The sequence below is a fragment of the Cricetulus griseus genome, chromosome 9 (assembly GCF_003668045.3).
Source record: "Cricetulus griseus strain 17A/GY chromosome 9, alternate assembly CriGri-PICRH-1.0, whole genome shotgun sequence".
NCBI lineage: Eukaryota > Metazoa > Chordata > Mammalia > Rodentia > Cricetidae > Cricetulus > Cricetulus griseus.
In genome coordinates, this window is record NC_048602.1 from 5,803,946 (window position 1) to 5,816,843 (window position 12,898).

At 45.2% G+C, this 12,898-nt stretch overlaps 1 protein-coding gene and 1 pseudogene across 1 annotated transcript in view; one reads left to right on the top strand and one right to left on the bottom strand.

The window, feature by feature from the left end:
• LOC103161319 (zinc finger protein 383) overlaps window positions 1-12,898 on the bottom strand; it is a 326,635-nt gene that overhangs the window by 98,979 nt on the left and 214,758 nt on the right. The window lies entirely within an intron of this gene.
• On the top strand, window positions 1,706-6,959 carry LOC118239344 (annotated as a pseudogene).

The following is a 12,898-nucleotide window of genomic DNA, read 5'->3' on the forward strand; positions in this document are numbered from 1 at the left end:
TGTTTGCAACAAGTTTCTGGCTTCTCATGGTGATTGGGGTGACCACAGTCCTGGGAAAAGATTCTGGAGGCCTGAGCTTCGGGCGGGGGAGGGGGGCCCTCTTACACTAGCAACCCAGCAGCGATAAAGACCAAACACAGGCATCTTGTCATCTTTAGAGAACTCTCAGTTCCATGTTGTAGAACTAGAGTCATTTCTTTATTAGCTTCCTTTCTGCTGTTTCATAACCATCCTGCCAATACCACCAGGGACCCATTTCTCTTTGTTCTCTCTCCTCTGGATGCTCGCCCATAACCTGTGTCCTGCCTAGTCACTCACACACCTGCCCAGGTGCAGGCCTATTCAGATGCTTAGGCCCACAGAGATGCAAATAGGAGGCATATTACCCTGAGGCCATGGTAAACAATAGTAGCCCTACTGGCATTAACAATACAATAGTGGGCTGGAGCTTTCTGGTGTTCCTGTTCAGTGAAACCCAAGGTTGGTTCTCAAAATATTCCAAAGCGGAATTATTTTGGTCCCCCACATTAACTAAAATTGAAAATACTCTGCACTATTTCCTTATTTTCTTCCATCTTAAGAGTGGGGTCTGTCTCCCTTCCCCACATCCAAGGCCACCTAGAAAACCTAGGCTGTAACTGGGAACCACAAAACCAAGCACCCATGTTAGGGGTGCTTACTGGGGCTGGTATGAGAGTGTGTAGCTGCCTCCTAGTGGCCATTAGCAAACATCAGCTATGAATGCCTGAAGTTTCCTTTGTGCTGTCTTAGAAAAGTAGGTTTGCTCTTCCAGCAGACCCTACTGGAGCACAAAGTGACAAGAAAAACGCAGTCATCAGGGATTGTGAAGAGTAAAAAAAAAAATAAAATTACTAGCTGTCTATAAGAACATGGGTTCGTCACTTTGGGGGCTCCCGTCCCCTGCAGGTGGCCGCTCCTGGAACTCTCATGGAAAAACAAAACAACAACAAAAAAAACAGCTCCTGGAATAACCACAGGATGTCCCAACGACCTCTGTGAAAAGTTCAAACGCCCAGGTGTGTCCATATGGTTTAACTGATGAGTAAATGTGTAACTTTGGCCTTCCCCTATTTCCTCCCTAGTTCTCCCCCTCCTTTGTGGTTTTTGCCTTTATAAGCTTGTCACAAGTTTGGGTCGGGGTTGAACTCCTCTGAGCCTCGACCCCAGCATGCTGGCTTGAGATCTCATTCAATTCCTTTTTCAATAAACTTCCTCGTGTGATTGCAGCAAGTCCGGTCTTGGTGCCTCACTGGGTGCGCGCTATTCCCGAGATTTGAGTGAGGGTCTCCCTTGGGGGGGGGGCGTCTTACATTTGGGGGCTCGTCCAGGATTTGTGCAACCACCCAGGGGTCCTAGACCCACTTGTAGGTAAAAATTTTTGTTCTGTTGTGACTCTTTGTTTGTGGCCTATTCAAAAATCTGGTGCGATCGCAGTTTCGTTTTCGCAAACGCTCTTTAGAGTCCGCTCTCCAGGAAGAGGAGCGGAGTGGACGGGGATAGACGTGTCCAGGTGTCCACCGTTTGTTCACCCTGGGAGACGTCCCAGAAGGACAGGAGGAAGACCAGGGACGCCTCATGGACCTCCACGGAGAAGGTCGGGAGATAAGTTTTCTCCTTGACTATCTGTGTCAAAGGGCCATTTCCTGGCCGTCTGATTCCTTTCAGAATTACTGGTCGACTCGAGGTCGACAGCTCGCTTTGCTTTCTTGTCTTTCTGTCGTGGTGATTGTTTTTATTGTGTGTGTAATAGAGGTAGACATGGGACAGACTGTGACGACCCCACTAACACTGACCCTGGACCATTGGACGGACGTTAAGACTCGGGCTCATAATCTTTCTGTCGAGGTCAGAAAAGGACCTTGGCGGACTTTTTGTTCTTCTGAATGGCCAAGTTTCAGTGTAGGATGGCCTTCGGGGGGGAACTTTTAATCTATCTATTATTTCTGCTGTCAAGCGAATTATTTTTCAGGCCCTAGGGGCCACCCTGATCAGGTTCCATACATTATCGTGTGGCAGGACCTAGTCCAAAACCCGCCACCCTGGATGAAACCTTGGACATCGGGAATAGGGACGGCTACGGTGGCCGTGGCCGCACGGAAAGTGCCTCTTTCAGATTCGCCGGCGCCCGCTCCAACAGCTCCCCCGCGGATCTATCCTGAAATTGATGATGTCTCCCTCCTTGACCACCCTCCTCCCCCATATCCTCAACCCGTTCCTCATGCAGCCCCACAGGCCCCAACGGACTCCCGGATGGTCCCCGAAATATGGCCAGCGGCTGGGACATGAAGCTGCCGGGGCCACAGCCCAGAGGGATCTGGCGCAGGACCTGACTCCGCCGTTGCCTTACCATTACGGGCTTATGGACCCGCCCTGGCTCTAGGGGAATTAGTCCCACTGCAGTATTGGCCGTTTTCGTCAGCCAATATGTACAACTGGAAAACTAACCACCCCTCTTTTTCAGAGAACCCCTCAGGCTTGACGGGACTCCTCGAGTCCCTGATGTATTCTCATCAGCCCACTTGGGACGACTGCCAACAACTCTTGCAGGTCCTCTTTACGACTGAAGAAAGAGAGAGGATCCTTCTAGAGGCAGAAAGAATGTTCCAGGACCAGATGGGACCCCCACCAATCTCCCTAATCTTATAGATGCCGCTTTCCCCTTGGTCCGCCCTGACTGGGATTACAACTCTGCGGAAGGTAGGGGGCATCTCACGGTCTACCGCCGGGCTCTAGTTGCAGGTCTCAAGGGGGGTGCGTGGCGACCCACCAATTTGGCAAAGGTAAGAGAAATCTTACAGGGTCCAGTAGTGCCACCTTCTGTCTTCTTAGAACGACTGATGGAGGCATATAGGAGATATACCCCATTTGATCCCTCCTCGGAGGGACAGCAGTTGGCTGTAGCCATGGCTTTTATAGGACAGTCGGCCTCTGATATCAAGAAAAAGTTGCAGAGATTAGAGGGGCTCCAGGATTATACATTGCAGGATTTAGTAAAAGAGGCAGAGAAAGTGTATCACAAGAGAGAGACCGAGGAAGAAAAACAAGAAAGAAAAAAAAAAGGAGGCAGAAGAGAGGGAGAATCGGCGGGATTGCCGCCAGGAGAGGAATTTGACTAAGATTTTGGCCGCAGTAGTAGGCGGAGAATGGTCAGAAAGAGGACAGTCAGGGTACCTGGGCAACAGGGCAAGAAGACCCCCGGGAGGACAGAGACTACAACTTGAAAAAGACCAATGTGCATACTGTAAAGAAAAAGGACCCTGGGCCAGAGATTGCCCCCGAAAGAAACAAAAGGGCCCCAAGATGTTGGCCCTCGAGGAAGATTAGGGGAGTTGGGTCTTGGTCCCCCTCCCCGAGCCTAGGGTAACTCTCTCTGTGGAGGGGAACCCCATTAATTTCTTAGTAGATACGGGGGCAGAACACTCAGTTTTGACTAAACCATTAGGACAATTAGGATCGAAAAAACTCTGGTCATAGGAGCCACTGGAAGCAAACTTTACCCTTGGACAACCGAAAGAAGTTTAGAAATTGGAAAAAGCCAAGTAACTCACTCTTTCCCTGTGATTCCTGAGTGCCCTGCGCCCCTTCTGGGAAGGGACTTGTTGACCAAATTAAAGGCTCAGGTCCAGTTCACCCCGAAGGGACCAGAAGTCACCTGGGGGGAAGCCCCTATAACATGCTTAGTTCTAAGTCTAGAAGAGCAATATTGCCTCCATGAACCCAAAACTCGGGTTTTGCCCCCTAAAGAATGGCTGACAGCTTTTCCAGAGGTTTGGGCAGAGCAGACTGAAATGGGACTGGCTAAACAAGTGCCACCCGTGGTAGTAGAGTTAAAAGCGGCTGCCACCCCCGTCTCAGTCAGACAGTACCCCATGACTCAAGGGGCTAAAGAAAGCATTCGATCACATATCCAGAGACTGTTAAAACAAGGTATACTGATTCCCTGCCGGTCCCCTTAGAATACCCCCTTCCTGCCGGTACGTAAGCCTGGAACCAATGATTATCGACCTGTCCAGGACTTGAGAGAAGTCAATAAATGAGTACAGGACATTCACCCAACCGTGCCCAACCCTTACAACTTGCTGAGTTCCTTACCGCCTGAACGATCCTGGTACACCGTTCTGGATTTGAAAGATGCCTTTTTCTGTCTCAGGTTACATCCAAATAGCCAACCCCTGTTCGCTTTTGAGTGGCGAGATCCCAAAGGAGGACATACGGGTCAACTGACCTGGACTAGGTTGCCACAGGGGTTCAAAAATTCACCGACTCTTTTCGATGAAGCGCTCCACCGTGACCTTGCGCCCTTCAGGGCACGGAACCCCCAGATTTCTCTCTTGCAGTACATAGATGATTTACTGCTCGAAGCCTCGACCCAGGAACTGTGCCTCGACGGGACCAGAAAGCTCCTAAAGGAATTGGGTGAGTTGGGGTACCGGGTGTCCGCCAAGAAAGCCCAGTTATGCCTCTCGGAGGTGACCTACCTAGGATACACCCTCCGAGAAGGGAAGCAGTGGCTCACTGAAACACGGAAAAAGACTGTGATGCAGATCCTGACCCCCACCACTCCGCGACAAGTACATGAGTTTTTGGGAACTGTGGGTTTTTGTAGACTCTGGATACCGGGGTTCGCCATGCTGGCGGCCCCTCTGTACCCACTCACTAAAGAAAAAGTCCCATTCACCTGGCCGGAGGAGCACCAAAGGGCCTTCGATAAAATAAAGACTGCCCTGCTCACAGCTCCCGCTTTGACCCTGCCAGATCTGACTAAGCCTTTCACTGTATATGTTGACGAACGGGCTGGAATAGCCCGTGGAGTTCTGACTCAGGCCCTGGGGCCCTGGAATCGGCTGGTGGCCTACCTATCTAAAAAGCTAGACCCCATCGCCAGTGGGTGGCCCTCTTGCTTGAAAGCCATTGCTGCAGTAGCCTTACTTGTAAAAGACGCTGATAAACTTACCCTGGGTCAGCATGTGACTGTAATCGCTCCCCATGCTTTAGAAAGTATTGTCTGGCAGCCTCCTGACCGCTGGATGACAAACGCCCGATGACACATTACCAGAGCTTGTTGTTAAATGATTGGATAACCTTCGCTCCTCCTGCTATTCTCAACCCAGCCACCCTGCTCCCCGAAGCAGAGGACTCTACCCCAGTGCACCGATGCACTGTCGTCCTGGCTGAAGAAACCGGGACCAGGAAAGACCTGACCGACCAACCTTGGCCGGGTGTGCCTAACTGGTATATGGACGGCAGCAGTTTTGTCGTAGAAGGTAAAAGAAGGGTGGGTGCAGCGGTGGTGGACGGAAAGCAGGTAATTTGGGCTAGCAGTCTCCCAGAAGGAACCTCCGCTCAAAAAGCTGAGCTCCTGGCATTGACTCAAGCTCTGCGTCTGGCAGAAGGTAAGGCTATCAACATTTACACTGACAGCCGTTATGCCTTCGCCACGGCTCACATTCATGGAGCCATCTACAGACAGAGGGGCTTACTCACCTCAGCAGGAAGAGACGTTAAAAACAAAGAAGAAATCCTGGCCCCCCTAGAAGCCATACATCTTCCACAAAAATTAGCCATCGTCCACTGCCTGGGACACCAGAAGGGGACTGACCCAGCCACAAAGGGGAACCAGATGGCTGATCTAACAGCAAAGCAAGCTGCCCAGGGAGCGGTAGTGCTGGCGGAAGAAACTGGAACCCCGCCAGAACCCCCACAAGCCAGCTTCATCCATCCCAGCTTCATCTATCCCTATAAAGATTATGATTTAATCGAAGATATGACCCGTGCAGGAAAAGCTTGGATGTTCAGTTTCGGTGGATTGGCAAAAACCAAAGATGGACGAATCATTCTGCCCTCTAAAGAAGGACAAGACTATGTGAGGCGAATACACCAGCTGACTCATCTTGGAAACGGAAAACTTAAGCAATTAATCAAAGGTTCTAAATATTATGTTCTAGGATTAAATACAATAATAAAAGAGGTAATAGAGTCATGTCAAGCCTGCACCTTGACCAATGCTGCTCGATCGTTCAAAGAACCCGGAAAAAGAATGAGGGGAGATTGGCCGGGAATTTATTGGGAGGTAGACTTCACTGAAATTAAGCCAGGAAAATATGGTAATAAATACCTTCTAGTTTTTATAGACACTTTTTCAGGATGGGTGGAAGCCTTTCCCATGAAGTCTGAAACTGCTCAAATGGTAACCAAGAAGATACTGGAAGAAATCCTGCTCCGGTTTGGGATCCCCAAGGTAATTGGTTCAGACAATGGGCCGGCTTTTGTTGCCCAGGTAAGCCAGGAGTTGGCCACCCAACTGGGCACTAATTGGAAATTACATTGTGCTTACAGACCCCAGAGCTCAGGACAGGTAGAAAGAATGAATAGAACCCTAAAAGAGACCCTTACTAAATTGGCTATTGAGAATGGCGGCAAAGACTGGGTGGCCCTCCTCCCCTTTGTGTTCCTTAGGGTCCGAAACACACCTGGACGTTTCTGCTTTACCCCTTACGAAATCCTACATGGGAGACCGCCCCCCCTTGACTGAGTCAGGCGGGATATTGGATCCTTGCACTGACTCTCCCTCCTCCTCTGCTTTGTTTACCCACTTAAAGGCCTTAGAAGTTGTCAAAACACAGATCTGGGATCAGATCAAAGAAGCCTACACTCCAGGGACCACCTCGGTGACCCACGGATTCCAGGTCGGAGACTCAGTCTTGGTCAGACGACATCGCGCTGGCATGCTTGAGCCTCGGTGGAAAGGACCCTATCTAGTGTTGTTGACTACCCCCACAGCAGTAAAGGTAGACGGGATTGCTGCCTGGATCCACGCTTCCCACATAAAAAAGGCGCCCAGTCAAAATGAAAACAACCGTGAAAATAATTGGACAGTGGCAGCCAGTGACAATCCTCTTAAGCTGCGCCTTCGCCGTAGCCCCAACCTTGGGGAATAACCCTCATGTTCCCCAAAAATTGACACAGGAAGTGCTTAATGAAGAAGGCGACATGGTGTGGTCAAAAACCACAGTGCACCCCCCTTGGACTTGGTGGCCTGATCTTGCACCTGATGTCTGTAAGTTAGCTGCCGGTTCCCTGGCCTGGGATCTTTCTAATTATGACAATTTAGATAAACCACCCCTGGAGGAACAATGTCTCCCTCATGGTATAGGGAGCACATTGGGATGTTCTGGACAATTTTTCCGAGCCAACCTCCAGGCAGCAGACTTCTACGTCTGCCCCGGGCAGGGACATATCAGAGAAATGAAGAGACAATGTGGGGGGGGGGGCATCAGGTTATTTCTGTGGTAAATGGGGATGTGAGACCACAGGAGAAGCCTACTGGAATCCCTCCTCCTCCTGGGATCTGATTATAGTAAAAAAGGGTCGTAAGCCGGAAGAGCCAGAAAAAGGAGAGAGAGACACATCTAAATACCCGGCTTATAAGACTGGATGTGCTCCTGGGGCCTCGGGTGGCCCTCAGGGGCCATGCAAAGGCAGCTATTGCACCCATCTGAATATTAGTTTCACAGCATGGGGAAAACAAGATCGCCAATGGGTAAAAGGCAACCGCTGGGGGTGGAGAGTCTATATTGGAACGGGAGACCCTGGGTTCGTTTTCGCTATCGGGATAAAGATAGAGAGTCCACCCGCACAACCCGTAGGCCCCAATCCGGCGCTTGATAACCCCCCACCCAGGCCTGAGAGACTTCCTAGTCTCACCCCATCACCCAAGGCCTCTTCCAGCCCTAATCCAATCACATCCTCCCTCCCCCCTATGAGAACCGAGGATCGCCTGTTCAGTCTGCTCGATAGTGCGTTCGTCGTTTTAAACCGCACAAACCCCACTGCTACCCAATCTTGCTTGCTGTGCTTTGCTTCTAATCCCCCTTATTATGAAGGAATAGCTCAAATGAGGAGCTATAATGTTACTTCTGACCATTCACATTGCCCCTGGGGGAGCCAACGGAAGCTGACCCTTTCAGCGGTATCAGGCACTGGGCTATGCATGGCAAAGTGCCTACGAGACACCAGCCCCTCTGTAACGTAACTATTGACACCCTGACAGATGGCCAAAATCAATATCTAGTACCCACCCCCCCAGATACTTGGTGGGCCTGTGGCAGCGGCCTGACCCCCTGCTTGCATACTTCACTTTTTAACAGTACTAGGGACTTTTGTATTTTGGTCCAGCTGGTGCCTAGGGTCATCTATCATGATGATAGCTCATTTATAGATGAATTTGATCACTGTACTCATTACAAGAGGGAACCTGTTACCCTGACCTTAGCTGTCTTGTTAGGACTAGGAGTAGCAGCAGGGGTTGGAACTGGAGCAGCCGCCCTCATCCAACAACCGTCCTACTATAATGAACTTAGAGCGGCTATGGATGCAGACCTGGGAGCGTTGGAGCAGTCCATAACTAAACTAGAAGAGTCATTAACTTCACTGTCAGAGGTAGTGCTGCAAAACAGAAGGGGATTAGACCTGCTTTTTCTTAAAGAGGGAGGGCTCTGTGCTGCCTTAAAGGAAGAATGTTGCTTTTATGTAGATCATTCGGTGTCATCAGGGACTCCATGGCAAAGCTTAGAGAAAGGCTAGAAAACAGGAAAAAAGAAAGAGAAGCATACCAAGGATGGTATGAAAATTGGTTTACTCGGTCACCTTCGTTCTCTACTTTGGTCTCCACCGTGGCCGGGCCTTTAATCATTTTGATGCTGATCCTTACCTTCGGGCCATGCATTCTCAATAGGCTCCGTGGCATTTATAAAAGAAAGAATAAGGGCTGTCCAGGTAATGGTCTTAAGACAGCAGTACCAAATACTACAAGAAACTGAGGGATCGCTCTAAGATTAGAGCTATTTACAAGAAGAAGTGGGGAATGAAGAGTAAAAAAATATTACTAGCTGTCTACAAGAACATGGGCTCGTCACCTTGGGGGCTGCCGTCCCCTGCAGGTGGCCGCTCCTGGAACTCTCGTGAGAAAAACAAAACAAAACAAAAACAAAACAAACAAACAAACAAACAAAAAAACAGCTCCTGGAATAACCACAGGATGTCCCAACGACCTCTGTGGAAAGTTCAAACGCCCCAGGTGTGTCCACATAGTTTAACTGATGAGTAAATGTGTAACTTTGGGCTTCCCCTATTTCCTCCCTAGTCCCCCCCTCCTTTGTGGTTTTTGCCTTTATAAGCTTGTCACAAGTTTGGGTCGGGGTCGAACTCCTCTGAGCCTCGACCCCAGCATGCTGGCTTGAGATCTCATTCAATTTCTTTTTCAATAAATTTCCTCGTGTGATTGCAGCAAGTCTGGTCTCGGTGCCTCACTGGGTGCGCGCTATTCCCGAGATTTGAGTGAGGGTCTCCCTTTGGGGGTCTTACACCTTTATCATGTTTGCCTATGTTACTGTTATCCCTGTTCTCTCCAAGATCATCATTTTGAAAATGAGTGGGATTTTTTTTGGAGGCGTTTTCAACATCTAGTGTGATTATCATGTGCTTTATTTTCTTTTTTCATTTGTTTATACAGTGGATTACATTGATGGATTATTGTATGTTGCATCGCCCCTGCATCTCTGGGTGAAGCCTACTTATCATGGTATTTTGATGTGTTCTTGGATTCGACTTGAAAGTATTTTCTTGAGTATTTTTACAACAATGTTAAAGAGGGAGATTTTTCTGAAGTTCTTTTTATTAGTTTTGTCTTTGTGTGTTTTGTGTCCCAAGTTAATTGTTGCTTCAAAAACAGAGGTGACAATGACCCTTCAGCTTCTATTGTGTGGAACAATTTGAGTAATATCTGTTTTAGCTCTTCTTTGAATTTCTTATAGAATTCTGCTATGAAACCATCTGTCCCTGGGCTATTTTTATTGGGGGACTTTTGATCAATGCTACTATATCATTAATGGTTATAGGTCTACTTAAATTGCTTATGTCTTCTTGACTTAATTTTGGTAAGTGGTATCTACCCAGAAAATTGTCCATTTCTTTTAAATTTTCCAATTTTGTGGAGTACAGGTTTTCAAAGTTCTCACTTGATTATTCTCTGTATTTTCTCAGTGTCTGTTGTTATGTTTAACTTTTTGTTTCCTTAATTTGCATGTTCTCTCTCTGCCATTTGGTTAGATTGGATAAAGATTTGTCTATCTTGTTGATATTCTCCAAGAAGCAGCTCTTTGTTTCAATTATTTATTATATTGTTTTCTTTTTTTTTTCTACTTCATGGATTTCAGCCTTCAATTTAATTTGCTGATGTCTAATTCTCATGGATGAGTTTGATTCTTTCCTTCAGAGCATTCAGGTGTGCTGTTAATTCACCAGATTGGGAGTTCTCCATTTCTTTTTTGAAGGACTTCAGTGCTAAGATCTTTCCTCTTAGCACTGCTTTCAATGATTTCCATAATTTTGGGGATGTTGTGTATTTAGTTTCTTTGACTTTTAGGAAGTTGTTAATTACTTTCTTTATTTCTTACTTGACCAAGTGTGATGTAAATGAACACTATTCAATTTCTATCATTGCCCAGCTATATACCAACTATTTCTAATGACAGTTATGACAGTTGAATTATTTTTCCACATATACATGTTTTAACAAGCATCTCCAAATTACAGTTCCTTATATTTATTCAAAAGATTTTTATGAGAATAAGTGAGGTAACATAGTGTATAAAGATGCTTCTCTTCAAATCCTATACTAACAGTTAAATCCACAATACAGACATTGGAGAAGAAAAGCCTTCAATGTCTCAAGAATGTTACAAGACTTTTACTCAGAGGGCATCACTTCAAGTTCTTCAGAGAGTCTATAATGGAGAAAATCCTTACAAATGTAAAATATGTTGCAAGTCCTTTAAGAAAGGTTCAAACCTCAAAGTTCATCAAAGAATACACACTGGAGAGAAACCTTACAATTGTTCAGTTTGTGGCAAGTCATTCACTGATGGCTCAAATCTTCAAGCTCATCAAAGAATACACACTGGAGAGAAACCTTACAAATGTTCAGACTGTTGGAAGTCCTTTACCAATCGATCGGATCTTCAAGTTCATCAAAGAATACACCCTGGCAAGAAACCTTACAAATGTAATGAATGTAGCAATCCTTTACTAAAGGCTCAAATCTTAAAGTTCATCGACGATTACACACTGGAGAGAAAAATTACAAATATTCAGATTGTGGGAAGTCATTCACTGAAGGCTCATATCTTAAAGTTCATCAAAGAATACACACTGGAGAGAAACCTTACAAATGTTCAGAATGTGGAAAGTCCTTTACTAAAGACTCAACTCTTAAAGTTCATCAAAGAATACACACTGGAGAGAAACCATACAAATGTTCAGAATGGGGAAAGTCCTTTAAAAGGAGCACACATCTTCTAGTTCATCAAAGAATACACACTGGAGGGAAACCTTACAAATGTTCAGGTTGTGGAAAGTCATTCACTGATGTCTCAAATCTTGAAGTTCATAAAAGAATACACACTGGAGAGAAACATTATAAATTTACAGAATGTTGAAAGAGATTCACAGAAGGCTCACATCTTAAAGTTCGTCAAAGAACACACACTGGAGTGAAACCTAAATGTTCAGATAGTGGGAATCCTTTAAAATGTACCGGCACTTAAAATTCATCAAAGTATACATACTATTGCGAAAACTTGCGGATGTAAAGAATTTGGGAAGTCCGGTACCAATGGTTCAGATCTTCAAATTCATCAAAGAATACACATTGGAGGGAAACCTTACAAACTCTAATGAATGTGCCAAGTCCTTTACCAAAGGCTCAACTCTCTAAGTTCATCAAATAATACACACTGGAGAGAAACCTTAAATATATTCAGATTGTGAAATGTTCTTTAAACAGAGCTCAAAACTTTAAATTCTTCAAACAATACATACTGAAGAGAAACTGTATAAGTGTAATGTATGTGAAAATTCCTTAAACAGAACTCAACACTTCAAATTCCTCAAAAAGTGCACATTGGAGAGAAGCCTTGCAAATGAAATACATGTGGAAAGTCCTTTACTATGAGCTCAATACTTTCATTTCATCCAAGAATACTTAATGAAAAAAAGTTAAAATATACAAAGGGTGGTAAGTTGTGTGCCCATGATTCTCATGTTTAAAAACACTACACAACCAGGGAAGTCAGAATCCTTAATATTTAAGAATCTGTTACATGTTATTTCCTTTTTCCATGTGTCATCTTTGCAAAAATTCACTACATAAACACATTAGAGAAAGCTTATAATTGTGAAGCACTTGGGAAAACCTCTTCTGTGTGCTTAAATGTCAATGATCATCACAGAATCCATGCTATAAGTACACTCACAATATTAAAAATAGGGCAAGATTTATGGAGTGCCCAGATAGTCAAATCCAACAAAGCATCACTAATGGAAATAAACCTAACAAATTTTCAGTGTTTTAAATATTTTTTAAAGATACTCAAAATTTATAGCACATTTGAAAATTCATAAAAGAGTCCAACTCAATAAGCAATTAATTTCCCCCAAATCATACAAACATAAGGTTCTTTATAATGTAAAGAGTGGAAGGAAAATTTTAGCATATGTTGAAATTTTATTCAGTTAGATGAGTGGTATTATGAAACTTTAGGATTATTGTCATTTTAAAATCATTATACCATGAAATAAACTTGCTATTCACAAAATATTTTTGGAAATAAATCTACATATGCAGCAATGTATCTGTTTGTACTACAATGAATCCATGCATTAAAATAAGATGGTATAAATTTGAAATTTGATAATAGTTGAATACACCAGTAATTTAAAATGTGAATTGTTATGTCAGGGTAAATTTACTGATAACCATCCAATTCAACATCACTGAAAAATTTTCTGTATATTTTATGGAACAGAATATTCATCTCTT